Here is a 15,583-nt window from a genome sequence, read left to right as displayed (position 1 = left end):
TTGCGCTTCAGCCGGGGTCCAGAAGAAGACCCAACACGATAACCACCACCACCACAAACTTGTCACCACAAGGTCATGGTAATGGCTGCTGCTCGCACATCATATCGCACTGCATGCAGATCATGGGTGCCCTCACCGGTAGAGTCCCGCACACAGCGAGCGGAAGCCATTCCCCGGTGCCACGACACCAATCCCCATGCCTTCGTCCCATCTCGTCCCCGAAGGCCTTTCCACGTCACCTCCAAGCCCTGTGACGGGTCGCAGCATTGACCTACCAACCACCTGGCAAAACGGCCCCAACAAGCAAACTGCTTGTTGACTGCTTGTCTGGCTTGGGAACTCCGGACGGTAATGGGCTCGCCGGACGGGCGAGATTTGGCTCCTTTGGGATACGGATGGCCGTCATCGCATCATGGATAATGGATGCGCCCAACACTCAAGGATACCCATCCCCCCGTCACGCACTCGTCTCTGATGGAAGGTTATCCAACAATGTTGGCCGAACAGGCCACGCGAGGAAACGTTCGTTCGCTCCATGCCGCAGCACCATGCAGGTGGCCCGCCCTGACTCGCTATAGAGTTCGTTCCCGAACATCTTCATCACCCTCAACCAGTCGCAATCAGCCGGCTCGACGCTTCCAAGATGCCGCGTGGTCTGTGCAGCCAATGCCTCTCAACCCGCTGAACCACGCTAGCTGCAGATACGATACGAATGTCTGCTTGCTCAAACGACAGGGCTGAGTCATGACCTGTCGCTTCGAACTCTATCTCCCTGAAGCAGAAAGCTTCTGGAACGTTTCCATGGCCTCGCCTACAATCACAAGTCATCTTTGTTTTCATGACTCCTGTTGCGACGCTGCTGCGCATCTCCCAAAAAACCTTACCAACGCATCATGCATCACTGAAGATGAAAGACGGCTCGCTCGCTTACGCTGACCGCTGTGGCGGCCTCGTCTCAGTCACTTGTGCTTATTACAATCTTGTGATGCTGGTGCAGAACCCTGACAGACCTTAATCTTCTGGCTATTTGAACTTACCTTTCAGGGGTTATTCGCAGCGCGCAGCGATTCAACCCTTACCAAGATAGCACTGATGGGAACTGTAGGGTTCAGACCTTATCACTCTAGCTCTACGTCGGGGTTTGCAGTTTTCTACTGTGATCTCGGTATCTTACAGCAGTTGTTTGACGACACGAGGTCTCACCGGCTGTCTGATGCGGGTTTCTTATCCCCTGAGAGAACTGGAGACACTGAAATGCCCCGATAGCTCTGGGCTTCTGGACTTCGGCTGATGTTACGAGCAACAGAAGCGTTCACTGACAGCTCACACTAGCAGCCAAAGTACATGCGCTACAGCTATAGAGCGCTCGGCGCTGATTCCGATGGAGTGAGACCCACACGGTGAATAGCTAGCTGGTCAGACCCGCTCCGGGGAAGCCTTCATGGAAGGTTTTCGCCGGCCATGGCTCTACCTAGGTAGTGCACAAAGTTTGAAATCAGTCCCAACCCAAAATCTACCTGCCATCCCTGTCGACATACCAGCATGTTTAGGGGCATCAAAAGGGCCGTTTCTCGACCTTCCCGTTGGTCCCAAGTTCCCGGCAACGAAAGCCTTGTCTACAAGGTTCCCTGATGTCGGAGTTCACTTCGGCTTGGTCGCCTCTGCATCGACGTTTGTTGCCGGTCGGGGGCTCACAAGCCACGTAAGGTGGACACCAAAAATAACGGCTTTATCCGTCAGCCCAGCATGTGGGATTGTGGACGAATGCGCATGGCCTGGTGGAGTTGACCATTGGATTGGGTTGGATTGGGCTGCGGCAAAGTGCAACCTCATTAGACCTTGGGACACCAATCGACCGGCCACCTAAGACGTCGGCTGCGGAAGTCACATGATGATATCCGGATGCAACGGGGTCTGATGACTTGACAGCAGAGGTGTCACTGGACGTCATTAGCACAAGGTTGATGAATAGTATGGTGTTCATTACTGCCCACCGCCGAAGAGGTGTCGACGCATTGCCAGAGACCACGCCCAAAAGCAGCCAACGGCTGCCGCTGAATGGCAGAGGGCCTACCGAAAAGGGGCGGAAGCACGAGCTTCTGCTTCCTGGAGCACGACCGGCTCCTCGGTATCCAGCCGAGGAGGGTCACAATTTTACCCCTGTTTCATCGCATGTTCTCCCCCAGCAGACCCAAGCCGCCGAATGGGCTAATGCAGGAACGACGGTGCGAACAGTTTTGATTACCTTGCCTTAGGCGGCGGCGGCACGGGAGCAACGGGGTAGAGGGTACGTACCGTGCCTCCTCTGGACACGTGTGCCACGACATCGTCCTGCCGCCGCGGCTTGCACATCCACATCCGGCGACCTCCAGCTCACAGCGACCGCACTAACTCCTGAGTGTTGAAGTACGATCCACATCACCCATTGCCGAGAAGCTGGAGCAATCGAACGAAGCCGAGCAGGTATGCTCCCAAAGCCTGTTTACCCCAGTCAAGCCCGCCAGCGAAGCGACCTTCTATTCCCAGCTGCACTTCCCGCCTCCCCTGGAAACCAGACGTCCGGATATATGTCCTCAAGGCCATCGACTAGGCGTCTTGGGGTAGGAGAATCGGCTTCCAGGACCCAGCGTGAGCAGCAACAAGAGGCCCGGCTGGGATCCCGCAAGGTCCAGTGGGCTTACAGTGCAACCACTCCACATCGAAAGGAAGCTCACACGGTAGCAAGTACTGCATCAGAGAGGAGCGGGTGGACCTCCTCTCAAGTTGAAGTACCCACCAACCCAGGGCACGCCTCAGTAGCGGGTTTCGCCCAGTGGTTCCGGGGGAGTCCGTCGCAGGGCTTCCACGCTTCCACAGCTTCTGGAAGACTTCGATGCATTGGAAGTTCACTATAAGAACAGTGCCCACGGCCCCTGTCACCGAGCCCAGGTGGTGAACAAAGGTCCCTGAACCCCCCCCTCAGACAGGGGAAGCATCGACCGACATCAACAGGACGGAGGGGTATGCGAACAAAAATGAGCACAAGAGCTTTGAAGGAAGGTGACATCTCATCTGCAGGGTCCCGTATTGATTAATGAGAAAGTTGTCTCACAGGCCTAACTCGAGCAACGCAGCCTGCGCTGTTACGCGAGATAGCGACCGAAGCGAGACAACAAACACGACGAAGTTGGTCTTTCCCAAGGAGAAGTAAACTAAATCGTGCCATGTGCCTGCTGTCACTTGATCACTAACCAACGAACCGTTGACGGTTGATTTGGACCATCGGCCATCTTCTGGCGTCCAACAGACCTGCCCACAGCGACAAGCGGAAAATGACAAATCATAAACATGGTTGTGCCGAACACCATCAACAGCACAAACCAAACGACTCTCTTGGCAAACGAGAGTGTAGCGCTGCGGGCCCTGTCTACTATTGCATCTTTCCTCCCGGTGTGATTCTCGGTGACAAGGAAGCTGTTAGTTTGCAGCCAACCACCACGAAATTCAGATGAGATGGAAACGTGTTTCTAGCAACGAGATTGGAAAGCTACCACCTCGTGGCAAAGCTCCGCTAGAGGAGATTGGGGGCCATAAGAGAAGTTGCAAAGCAATGTTGTCTCTTTTGCGCCCACCACGTTATATTCGCAACAGAGATGATTACATCACACGGTCACCTATGTGATGGGTAACCAAGCAACATTCAATCAGACACAGTATCTGGTCACACAGGCAATCACGCCAGGGTCGTAAGCTCTGTGGGCTCAGGTAGCAGAATCGATATCTGGCCCGTTCGTCAGTCATCGGGGAAATCGATGCTCAACATGTCTGCAAGTTTGCAGTTTGGTGTGGCACATGAAATTCACACGTATGCTGCGACTCAGGCGAGCGTACGGGATCGATCCGCTCGCTTCATGCAAGCACTCAAGCCCGCCCGCTTATCTCTTTTGGGCCAGCGGTCAGTGTCTGGTTGCATGCCGGCCAGTCCATTCTGTTACATGCCGTATTGAGAAAAGACGCCGCAGCGATCGCTCCTAGATGAAACAGTCTTACCGCGGACTGATCTTCGTCTGAGGGGCATCACGGTAGGAGTGGCTAGTGTGAAATCCGCCACGGATCCTCTCGGTGAGATTTTACATCCTGTTCGGAGCTGACAGACACGGAAGGTCGCTGCCCGGAGGTCGTCTTTTCACCCACCGACTAGCAAAATGATCAACTCGACGATGAGAACATTCAGCATTCTTGTTCTGTACCAGGAGATTATTTAGGAAAGAACCAACTCTGTCGTCATGATCATCGCCACAATACCCTTGTTCATCCCATTTTAAATCCCGCGTCCCTGAAAATCGCTCTGTTTCTCAGAAGGTGCTAAACGCTGATGACCGAAATCATTGATTAGGTTTCAGAGACCAGACAAGCCGAGCGGAACGAATTGAGATGAGCCACTCGGTGCTCCTGGCCTGTTCGTCGTGGTGCGTAAGTAGACGACCCGCTTATCAAGTCGCAATTCCAATCGGAGACTCTGTCTTTATGCCCATTCATAGGCAATCAAACAATCCGGTCTGAGAACTGACGCAGATTCTCGCATCGTCTTGTTACCAAGCTCAGATTTGCCCTTCAATGGCATCCAGGCAGTCGGTCTGGGCACCGAGAAGCCCGCCATTCCTGTGTCAGAAGAAACAGAAGAATCTGGCTTAATAGGTACAGACTAGCACACCATCGACTCAACGTGTCGTCAGAAGGTTGGCGAATGTCTTGGCATTCGTGGATCATGGACGCATGCCAGTTGCCATCCGTTACTATGTTGGTGCACAGCTGCGTTCCGTCCAAGAAACATTGGCGAATCCCGTATTGCCCGTGTGTTTTGACCTAGAGTTACCCGACTTTCCACGGCTGCTTTGGAAGCCCTCAACGACGAGCCGGATCGGCCGCCAATAATTTCTTCCCCACGAGAGATATTGGTTCTGTGTTTCGCGAAAATGACGACACAAGATTATGGTTTTCTGGAACCCTCAGGTCCAACATCCCACAGCACCGTGTAATGGATACCCGTCCCGACAGCGGTTGTTATTCCGTTCGCGTAAAACACAAAGCCCATTCTCATTCTGTGGAACGGGAATCGAGCTGTGCGCCTCTGAGAGAACCAGGCATCCGGTTTCTTGAAATCGAAGAACACTGGACGGGCAACGGGTTCAACTGGGAACGAGGGATCGCCGGTGGCGGGATGTTCCCAGGCGAAGATAGCAAGAGGGAGCAGAACTCGGGCCAAATAGAAGAGGGTGTTGCAAGCCTGACCTGGCACGGGAATGGATTATCAGGATGCAGTGCGGCACCGCGGATGGTCATGCACGAGCCGCAACGACCGAAGAAGTATTTGTGGTGCATGCCATGGATTGGCCATTGACCGAGTATTTCCATATTGGCCACTTTTCGAGTCATTCTGTCTAACGACGCAAATATGAAGGCTCAGACAAACGCGGCCATTTCGGTGGGCCGCCCTCGTGTTCGGTCTAGCGGTCGTCTCACCGAGAAGAAAGCAATCAAAAATTTCATAGGCGGTCACGCCAGGCGACGGAAGGTTCCCGGAGGGCGCTGACATTTTTCAGGAGAAAATTTTCCTGACAAGCGTGCTTGGACGCTGAGGGCGGGAGAAGATCAATTGCACGAGGAGCAGCAAGCGAAAGAAGCAAAAATAGGAGCCACCAGGATGAGCTATCCGGTGGGACAGATGCTCACCGACGGGGAACAGGTTTGGTGGGTGGAAAAAGGCATGACGATGAGCAACGGACCGCTGTCGTCGTCTCCTCTGCAAGGTGAGGAGCACGACAGGGAGAGGCGTGGCACGTCCGGATCCTCCAAGCCGGCGCCCGCCAGAGAGCAAGGAGCTAAGGGGTGGAATGCACGAGACGATGGATGTGCTCTCCTGGCACTATCTTGGGCTGGACAATCCACCATCTCTCGACAGTTGCATTTCGGGGCTGTCAGGCTGGGCCCGGCCAGGCCAGTTCGGTGAAGGCATCCCAGGGATCGCGACACAAAGTTGTGGTCAGCCAGAGCCGTCGGGCATGGGTAGCTGCGTGCGTTGGACAGCCCTTCATTCGCGCAGCACCTTCGGGTTGGCCCGCAGCCAGAGCCCGCAGACCCGCCCGAGTCGCGAGAGTCAGACAGAACGTGCGAGCCTCATCAGAGTACAAGTCGGGAGGGCCTTGCAAGAAAGAAGCAAAGAAAAGATAAAATAAAGAAATGGTAGAAGAGAGGCGGGAAGCAAGAAGAGGGTGTGTGGTAAGTTTGGCAAACGACTCGACAAGGTGATTAGCGCAAAGGGAGACCAGGAACAGAGCTGCAAAAGCATTGGAGCTTTGTGGGTTAGAATCTTTTTTCTTCTTCTTCTTCTCTTTTCCTTGCTTGCTTGCTTTCCTTCCCGTCCCAATCTCTTCCCACCCCCGAAGCATATGACGACGGACAACACAACAGCAACCTATTTTTACTAACGACAGCAGCAGCTGCCGTGACCGTTTGAGCTGAGCTGAGCTGAAGTGAGCCGCGTCGAGTACGGAGCTAATTAGGAGACGCGTCTGACTAAAACAGAAAGTATTTCCAAAGTCGGATACGTTTTGATCCAAGCCGTGGCGAGCTCATGCGCTAAGGACTACGGCAGAATGTCAGGACGGCATCAAGAAGAACAAGGGGAGGGGAGCATGCGAGGTGAACCGTGAGAGGACAGACGGCATGGCAACAAGGGGGGGAGGCAGCAGCGATTCATCATGATACAGGTAGACCGCACCCCTGGAGGTCAGTTGGCCTCCCCCCCCTGCCCGGCGTGGCCATCCAGGAGGATCCCAGCAGAAACGACGGCTGTCAGTGCAGAGAGGACAACAGGAGACAAGCAGAAGGCAAAGCTTCTCGCAAAGCTGGAGACGGGGATGGAATTGTGGCCTTCCGGTGAGCTAAGGTGAGTGGCCTCGGCTGGTGTCTGGTGGTGAAGGAGAGCAAGAGGGCGTGGAAGCCGGTAATGTAGTGTACGTAGGTAGCGTAGCGTAGCGGCAGAGAAAGCTCGGCGCTGCAGTGGTGGTGGATACCTGACCTCACTGCCGCCCAGGACGGAGCAGCCTGTAGTGTACACTAGGTACGATGTACAGAGTATCTTTCCTCACTCGCTCTCCGCCGGTAGGAAGGTTACCTCACAGGTCCGGTCTGCCCCAAGTGGATGGATCTGCCTCTGGTACCTCTGACAAAGTGTACCGACGACGCGGCGCAGATACCCTGCACTTCTTCCTGTCGCTCGAGTGGGCCGGCGCAATGTACCGGGAGCCTGCGGTTGCAGGTCCTGTCCTTTCTCTTTTTTGGTACGGTCGTTGTTTTACTCTGTAAGTATTCCTCCTCTCCATGGTCATGGCTCCCATTGCCGCGTCCGTCGCCATTGAGCGTTTCGTTTGGGATCGCATCAAGTCGACAGTGTCACCATGCCACCGTCCCAACACGAACCATGTCTGTTGGGCTGCGCAGCAAGTGCGGCGGCAGAAGCTGCCAGCGCAAAGTAGTAAGATCAGCGACGAGGTGAGAGCTAGGGCAGGGAGAGGAAAGAGAAACACTTGGACCTAGGTAGCTACTGAGAAAAGGCACACTAGGCCAGGCCAACAGTCAGACTACACGACCCAACCAAGGTAGTGTACATGCCCTGTACCGTAAATAAGCACCACTCACACGGGCTGCCTCAAGTTGGGCCAAGGTATTCCATCATTTCAGTCGTCCTCTCCCTGAAAGCCAAAAAGAGAGGGCCTGACTCTCTGCCACACCGAGCTTGCACACCACCGGCGAGAAGCCACGGCACGGTTCTAGTCTCGATTGGTGCAGTTCCAGATTCCCCAATGGCCCAATGGCCCCCAAGGAGACGTCTGTCGCGGGTCTCCAAAGTAGCTCTCTCCTCGACGTGCTTATCGGCAGTACGATCGGTATGGGACCTCGGGCGCTGTCTCCCCAGATCATGCATGACGCCTTGGGGGGCGACTGAGAGCAGACGAGATGGATACTGTAGACCGTCTTTCCTCATTACCCTGTCTTGTAGTCGTCTTGTAATCGCTGTTCGTTTCTCGACGATCAATGGCAGCCATCCGTCCCTATCACCACCTGAGCAAGGGTTCAGTTTGGCTTGCTTGCGGTTCTGCTTGGTCTGCTTGCTTGCTTCGTCTCTGCGCGGTGCGAGGTGCGAGGGGCCCAAAGCATACGGCGGAAACGGATAGGGTAATCAAAGTTGGGTACCCAACGCAACGCCAACGCCTCTCTGCACTTCCACTCGAGAAGGCGGTACGGGTACCTGGCATTGGCATGGCATGGCGTGGCATGGGACGGGCGACTTGCAAGGTAGCCATGGCCCGGCATGGCTAAATTCACACTCCCCCTTCCTCCCTTCTGCCCCCCCTGCTCCCCCCTTCTCCCCCTGGAGGATATGAAGGGGGACCTGGCCGGCAACCTGGGTACTGCGGTACCTTGCCTGGGGCCTTGCCGTGTCGGCCGGGGGGGAGGGTGCGTTTCCACACCTGCTGCAGCAGCAGAAAGCAAGCAAGCAGCGGCATCCTTCCACTTCCTGGTCCCTCCCCATCCCTTCCCTTGGTTCCCTTTTTCTGCCCTTTAATTTTTGTGGAAAAAAAAAAGGAACCAAACCTGAGGAACATTGCTATGACCAGCCAGGCCAGAAACAGCCCCCCCCCCCCCTCCCCGGACACAGAGAGAGAGAGACAGACTGAAAGAGAGAGGGAAGGTACATGGCCTGGCCTTAGTTGACATTACCGTCGCATACCTTGCCGTGCGCCTTACATGGTCCAGTAGCCAGCCCATGGCCCCCCCCCTTCCCTGCGCTCCCGCCCTGACATTACATTACCTACTTTCCATTGCGAACAAGAGGAAAAAAATTTCCCATACTCGGTCGGGCGTCCTTCTGAAATAAGAGTTCATAACCCTCTCCCTCCCATCCGTCTTTTTTCTTGCTCCCATTCTTCTGAGTTGCTATCCTCACTCACCACCTTTCCTCACTCCTCCACACGGCGCCACGCTCTGGTCTCTCTTATAACTTGCATTCTTCATCATCTCTACGCCCTCCTGCCGACCAGTATTAGTAGTAGCCCTGCCGCCCACAGGCATAGCCAGCAGCTCCTCTTCCGCACACGCAGCCATCTCTCTCTCTTGCGCGCGCGCCCCCCTTTTCTGCTGCAAGCTCACCGCAGTCTCTGAACGCCGTTGCCAACACTCACAAGAAACCCGTTCGCGCGACCCACACTGCAAGCTGCCTGTCTCCCAGCTTTCTTAGCGAGAGAACCTGCAGCAAGCCATTTCCTCGTCTCGCACCGTACCGCACCGTACCGGAACCACCTTACACGCCTCCTTCCACTCCTGGAACTGCGCTCCGCGGCCTGCGACATCCACAGAGACTCGAGAAATAGGGGAACAGACGCCAGGTCGTCAACGGATCCCATTGATTCAAGACCCGATCCCGAACTCGGCCAAATAACATCACCGCGACACAAGCAAGAAATCCCCATCTAGAAGCGGTTTCCGAGACTTGCGCTACCAACCGTCCGTCCCAACATCCCACCAAACTCCCCGGCGGCATCCCTACACCACAACTCGACTCTCCCTCTGCTCTGCGACTGCGCAAAGCCTATCCTGCTCGAGCCATCCCCATGCAACGGTGCCGATAACACTCCCTCGCTTCCTACGCTTCGCCTGTTTTGCCTCAGCTGCCCCTTTTTTTTCTTCTCCATCCTGCGAAACAACCGAGCAGCATTGGTGACGCCCAATTTGGCAACATACCTAGGCCTCCTTGCATCATCACCGCCTCTTCACCCCCGTCGCCTCTCACCAATCCCATTCCCTAAAGACACTCGCACCCAAGTCTTCAACGCCGCTATCCAACACGTCGCACTACGACGGTCCAGATTGTGAGTCAGAGTTGCAGCAACTTACAGCACCCCCCAGCCCATTCTGCGTCTCGTTGCGCACATCCCCCAAATCCTGCAATGTCTCGCACTGTCGAATCCCCATCGTCACGTCGCGTACGGCTCATATAAAGTTGCCGCTTTGTCCGCACCCTTCTCGAGGTTTGATCGAATCATGGCTAACAAACGATTTCCAAAGACACCGAAACCCAATCAACTCGCGCTCTTGCAAGCACATTCACATACACAACATCCAAAATGGTTGTCAGAGAGATCACAAGCTTCTCCAACATGGGCCGTGGTGCCTACGACACGACTGGAGTGCCCAAGCCTCCTCCTCGCCCCAAGCCTCGATAAATCAGCCTCGCGCCGATTTTCATGAGCGACGTAACTGACGTGCCTTGAGCACGATCAATGATGATTTCCACACTGCCCGCGCGCTTCCGCCGACGCGATGGCTTCCACGCGCACCCGAGGGGACCAACCGCCACCTTCCTGCTGCGGTGTCTTATTCGGACATACACACACTCTCTCGCACGCACACTTATCTCTACGACTCTACTAATACTGGCGGTCCTCTTCCACTTGTACCACCACGCCTGTACAACCAACGTCCTGGCCGATTTCGCAACATTTACCATACATCATTTTTAATACGCATTCCCCTCGAAGACTAGAATACACCGGCTCGCAGCCACAACTTGCTTCCCAGCAGCAAGGCGAATGGGAACGCCAATACGGTTTTCACGATGTGGTATCGATTTCTTTTTGCGTTTGTGGGATCCTTTCATCCCACCTTTACTGGGGAACAAAAAAGGCATGGCGTTACAACATAGACGGCTTTGGGAATTTTGCCTTTTGAGAAGGGGCTTTTTGGTTTTCTTCGACATCTCCCTGTCAGCTGTCACATCCCGCATCTGGGGCCCTCGAAGTCCTACGATACGCCCGGCAACGGTACAATATCCCCGGCGGATCCATTCCAAACTGTCGGTGAGCCTTTCACAGCCAGTTGGTCGGGCAGCAACGCATGACAACACAACCACCACCCTCGACGCACATGGCTCGCTGCCGCCTCAACCGTCATTGTGGGCGTGAGGCGACACTTTTCTTTTTGGGGGTTTATTCGAACAAGGGCGAAAAAAGAAACATGCAGCTTGGGCGCTTGTTTTCCTCGAATTTTTTCCCTTCTCATTTCCTTTTTTATCCTTGCTTTCACTGTTGGGCACTCTTGATTTGGGACGGGTTACAAAAAACATCTGGGACATGGGCTGGGAAAAGAACTGATTGCGCATATAGACTTTGGATTTGTTTTCTTTTTTTTGGTTTGCTTGTACCAACTTACACTCTTGTATTCCCCTGGGTCGGCTCCTCTTCGCTCACACCCAGATTCCTCGCGGTGCTGGGGGGGGCAGAGAGAGAGCCAAGGATATGTCAGAAACGCTTTCCTACTTATTATTCCCCTCGTCAGAACAAGGCAAATGGCGATGACGGATTACCACCACTACACTGTTTATTATTCCCAATTATTTGCTTTCTCTCATAGTGTACTCGAGACCTCGGGCTCCAAGGCCAGTCGGTCGTCCTGTCTTTGTTGGACGAGCTGGGCTGGACTCAGGAATCGACAAAAGAAGATACCCCGCGGGTTTAGCCCTCGTTAGACTCTATGTATAGTACTAGCCCCTTGTAAGAGGGCGAGATAGCTACACAGCGCCAACGCATCGAAAAAAAAACCTACTGGAGAAAAAGAATTTGAACCAAATTATTTCATCACATTGCATCAATCACTTGGCTCGCATTTGCACACCGATATTTGGTCAAGCCCTTGGACTTGGACGTGTAGTAGGAATGCCCAATCTTGACGTAGAGACAAGCCAGATCTGGCAGGCGTGCGTGAGAGTGTGTGCAGGATGCATCTGAGACGGACAGGGGTGGTGATGGGACAGCAGCATTCCCACGGCTCTTGCTTTGGCGACTCGCTCGAGTCGAGCATCACTTCGGGCTCGACTCGGATGGGGAAGAATTGACGACTTGGCACCTGGGGGTGGCAAAAGGGTAAGGGGGGCAAAGGGAGAGGGACAGAGACGGCATCGACCACACAGGTCACGTATCTGGGAGGAAAGGGAGAGAGGAGGATCGAGGATGGCGATGGGGTAGGGGAGATCGGAAGACGGGGGTGGAGTGTGTGTGTTTGGATGCGGGAGGCTTGGAGTACAAGGCCGGGGAAAAGCGGCTCTGATCTGAGAGGAGGGAGGGAAGGAGGGAGGTCTCGAATCCTGACTAAGGCAAGGCAAGGCGCAAACAAAACATGCGGTTCGGGTCTGTTTCCTTTTTTTTTTTTTTTTTTTTTGTCTGACATGACAAGATGCGAACTCCCCTCATGATCGACGCGTGCCAGCCAGCGAAGGGCACGCGTGCGCGCGCGCCGAGCATGCGTGCGTTTGCTCGCGTTGGGCTGCCAGGCAGGCTGGGAAGCTGAAGCGGCCAGCCGCGTTGTCGTTGATGGGCGGAATTAAGATGTACAACAAAAAATAACCCCCCCCCCCCCCCAAAAAAAAAAAAAAAAACACCAAGAGGACTAGCGGACGGGCGGCGGCGCTTATGCGCTGCATTGTCAATCCGTTTAGCGGGGGGTGGTAGTCTGAGGGGGAGAGGAGGGAGGAGGAGAACCTCCCCTCCCTCCCAAGCCCTCGTCGCATTTCAAATCTCCATGGTGATACATCTTAGCTGGGTGCTCTCATTTCTTTTTGGGCGATTGCTGTCGTAGATTGTGCGCATGCGCGCATGGACTCGGGGAAAGGCGGAAAGGATGGATGGGCGAGTGGCCTTGGAGGCGAGGCAGCCGGGTAGGGGTTAGGGTTCGCAGTGAGAGGCTTGAGGGCTTGCAGAAACGACGAGGCTCGTGGGCGTCCCAAAATTAAGCTGAACGAGGAAAATGGTTCAGCGGCGACGGGATAGGGAGAAAAGCAAACATGGTTACGTGCGAACCTGGAAGCAGAGAGAGAGAGAGAGGTGTTCGGATGGCATGGCGACGAGCAAGGGTGCGGCATGGAGGCAGCATGGAACATGCATGGGAAGCGTGGCGTGTGTGGCCCACGGATGTGAGTGTGTGTGTGTGTGTGTGTATGTGTTTCGATAGAGTGCTACGCCAAGTCCTTCATTGGGCGTCGCGACGTTGGAAGGGGGCACAGAGAACCCAGCAGGTTCCGGCAAGAAGCTAATTTTTTTTTTTTTTGGTCCTGACCCGACGGGGGAAGACGGACGGCTTTGTTTGCTTGGACGTCGGGTCATGGGTTTCCCTCCCCCCGAGGTTCTGATAAGCTGGGACAGCTGAGAAACCGGACTGGGTGGGAGGGGACGCGGTTCGAATGGGAACCGGTGCCGGGTTTGCGACGGGCGAACGGGCGGACGGGGGGGGCCTTGGTTATGTGAGATCGCGCACCTCATCCCACACGCTTCTTTTTTCTCTTTTTGGAGCGGCTGGGGACAGGTCCGATAGGACGGCGGCCGGCGGATGGCACTCGGTGGGAGGGGCCGAGGGCCCGGGACTCTGGCGCAGGCTGCGAGTCCCTATCCCCCCTTGTTGTGTGTGTGTTGCGTTGCGTTACGTTGCGTCGCGCGTGTACAGCTAGGTACCCACGGGTGTCTTCCGTTTCACGAGAACACTCCTTGAAAAAGAACCGAAGGGGCGACCTGTGGTGCCCCAAACGTCCAACTGTCGTCGTCGCGCGCGCGCAAGACGAGGATCTTGGAGAGCATCGGCGCGTCCAAACGGCCAACGGCGGGCCAGGAACGCGCCTTGGGTGCTTCCGCGCGACTGCGCCAGGGTCCACGTTGAATTGAAAGGGTCTCTTTTCCTTTTCTCAGGGCGAAACGCAGCGATAATCCGGACCGGCTGCGAGCCCCCATGGATGGGAGCTCGAGCTCTCGCGCTAGCCGTCCGCTATTGCGTAACGGGCTGGGCCACCAGTATTTTGGGTTTGATGAGGGCGCCAGGCTAGTTGTGACGGAAAAGGGGACGATTTGCGGACAAGGGAAAAAGGGGAAGGGATTCAGGCACATGGTCTCCCACGCACACACGCACACGCACACACACCACCCTCAGGAACAGGAAAGGGGGCGGATCTGGCATGGTATGGTACGGTGTGGTGTGGTGATGGTGTGCAACGTGAGCTGTTGCTGCTGCTGCTGCTGTTGGGCTGCTTCGAGCCCTCGAGCTCTGCTGCGTGGCTGTGTGGCTGCGTGGCTGCTGCTGACTTGGGAAAACCAGTCGTCGACACGCTAATGCAGCGGCGGCGGCGGCGTCCCGGGAACCAGCGCGCTGGGACCTTCTTCTTTTCCCCCTTTCCTGCCGTGCCTGCCTTCGGGAGTGGCCCGCGGTGGGCCGGGGAGGCCAATGAGCATGTGAAACCGACCAATGAAAACCCGTGAGATCCGTTTTAGGCCGGGGGGGGTGACTGGACTGAGCTGAAGCAAGGCCTCCTCCGAAGGTGTGCCCGATGTGGCGGCAGCGCCTTCCTTACCTCAGCATACCGGGACACACCTTGCCTTCACCTCGCTCTCCTTCCCTCACCTTGGAAAGCCGAGTAGCAAGGGCTGCACTACTCTGTACCGTGCACTACTAATCGAGGCAACTACTGCATGTCTGTGTAAGGTGCTGACCTATTTCCGGTAGTTGAGACGCAGGGGGGAGGGGGCCTCTTTCCCGAACAAAGGCCTTGTTGTCGATCTCCTTTTGCTGGATCCCATAGTTCGACATGTCCATGTACTCTACCTCTGTACTCTGTACAACGGAAATCACCCTCTCTGTGGTTCATCGAGTCTGATTGGTGGATGATTCTTCTCGACTTCCCCCCTTGTTCTTTTCTCTTCTTTTTCTTCTTCCTCGCCTGTTTAGGCTGGTGGTGTGCGACGTTCGCTTGCCTGCGAGCGACGCTTTACCAGCGACGGCGAGGTGGACACACAAACAGCTGACGAGGCTGTTGTTGTTTGCGCTGCCCGCGAGTTTGTCGTTGGACCCGTTGCGCTGGTTGTCTGTTTGCTCTTTGTTGCTTGTTCAAAGGTGACGTGTGCGCAAACTCAACAACCAACAACCTACAGCAACCCGCCGTTTGTGACAAACACGCGCACACTGTGTCATGTATCGACCAACAGACTGGCAGGTTCATCTTGTCCCTGGCCCATCCTATTGGCTGTATGCAGGGCGCAAGATAGAGTCGCAGCTGGGCGCCCACACACACTCTTTCTTCTCTCTCTCTGTCTTCCTCTTTCTCTCACTCCCGCATACGCGATAAACCTCTTCCGGAAACTTGGGAACTCTTGGTGGCCAGTGTACCTTGCGCCGCGCCTCTCCCTCGCATCACACCCCCCCTTTCCCCGGGTTATCATGGTTGGGGATATATGCGCCTCATCCCTTCCGGGTGCGCGTTCCGGCGCGCCAAATATGACATTTGCATCCTCGTGTAACGGCACCGCCAGCAGCGATAGCATAAAGAGATAAAAAAGCAAACGCGCCGTCGCCGTCACCCATGTCCTCCATCCGTGGGCGAGATCCCAAGGCCCACAGCGTCGCAAACTCTTCCTCAAGCATCCCGTCTCGGCCGTGTCTGCGCAGCGGCCAAGAGAGGGGCGTCAAGGACGGACTCTGCATGACGTTGCATAGCAAAAGACGTTTGCCT

Source organism: Colletotrichum spaethianum (assembly GCF_022836535.1).
Source record: "Colletotrichum spaethianum MAFF 239500 DNA, contig18, whole genome shotgun sequence".
Classification (NCBI taxonomy): domain Eukaryota; kingdom Fungi; phylum Ascomycota; class Sordariomycetes; order Glomerellales; family Glomerellaceae; genus Colletotrichum; species Colletotrichum spaethianum.
Note: the sequence above shows the minus strand (reverse complement) of the source record.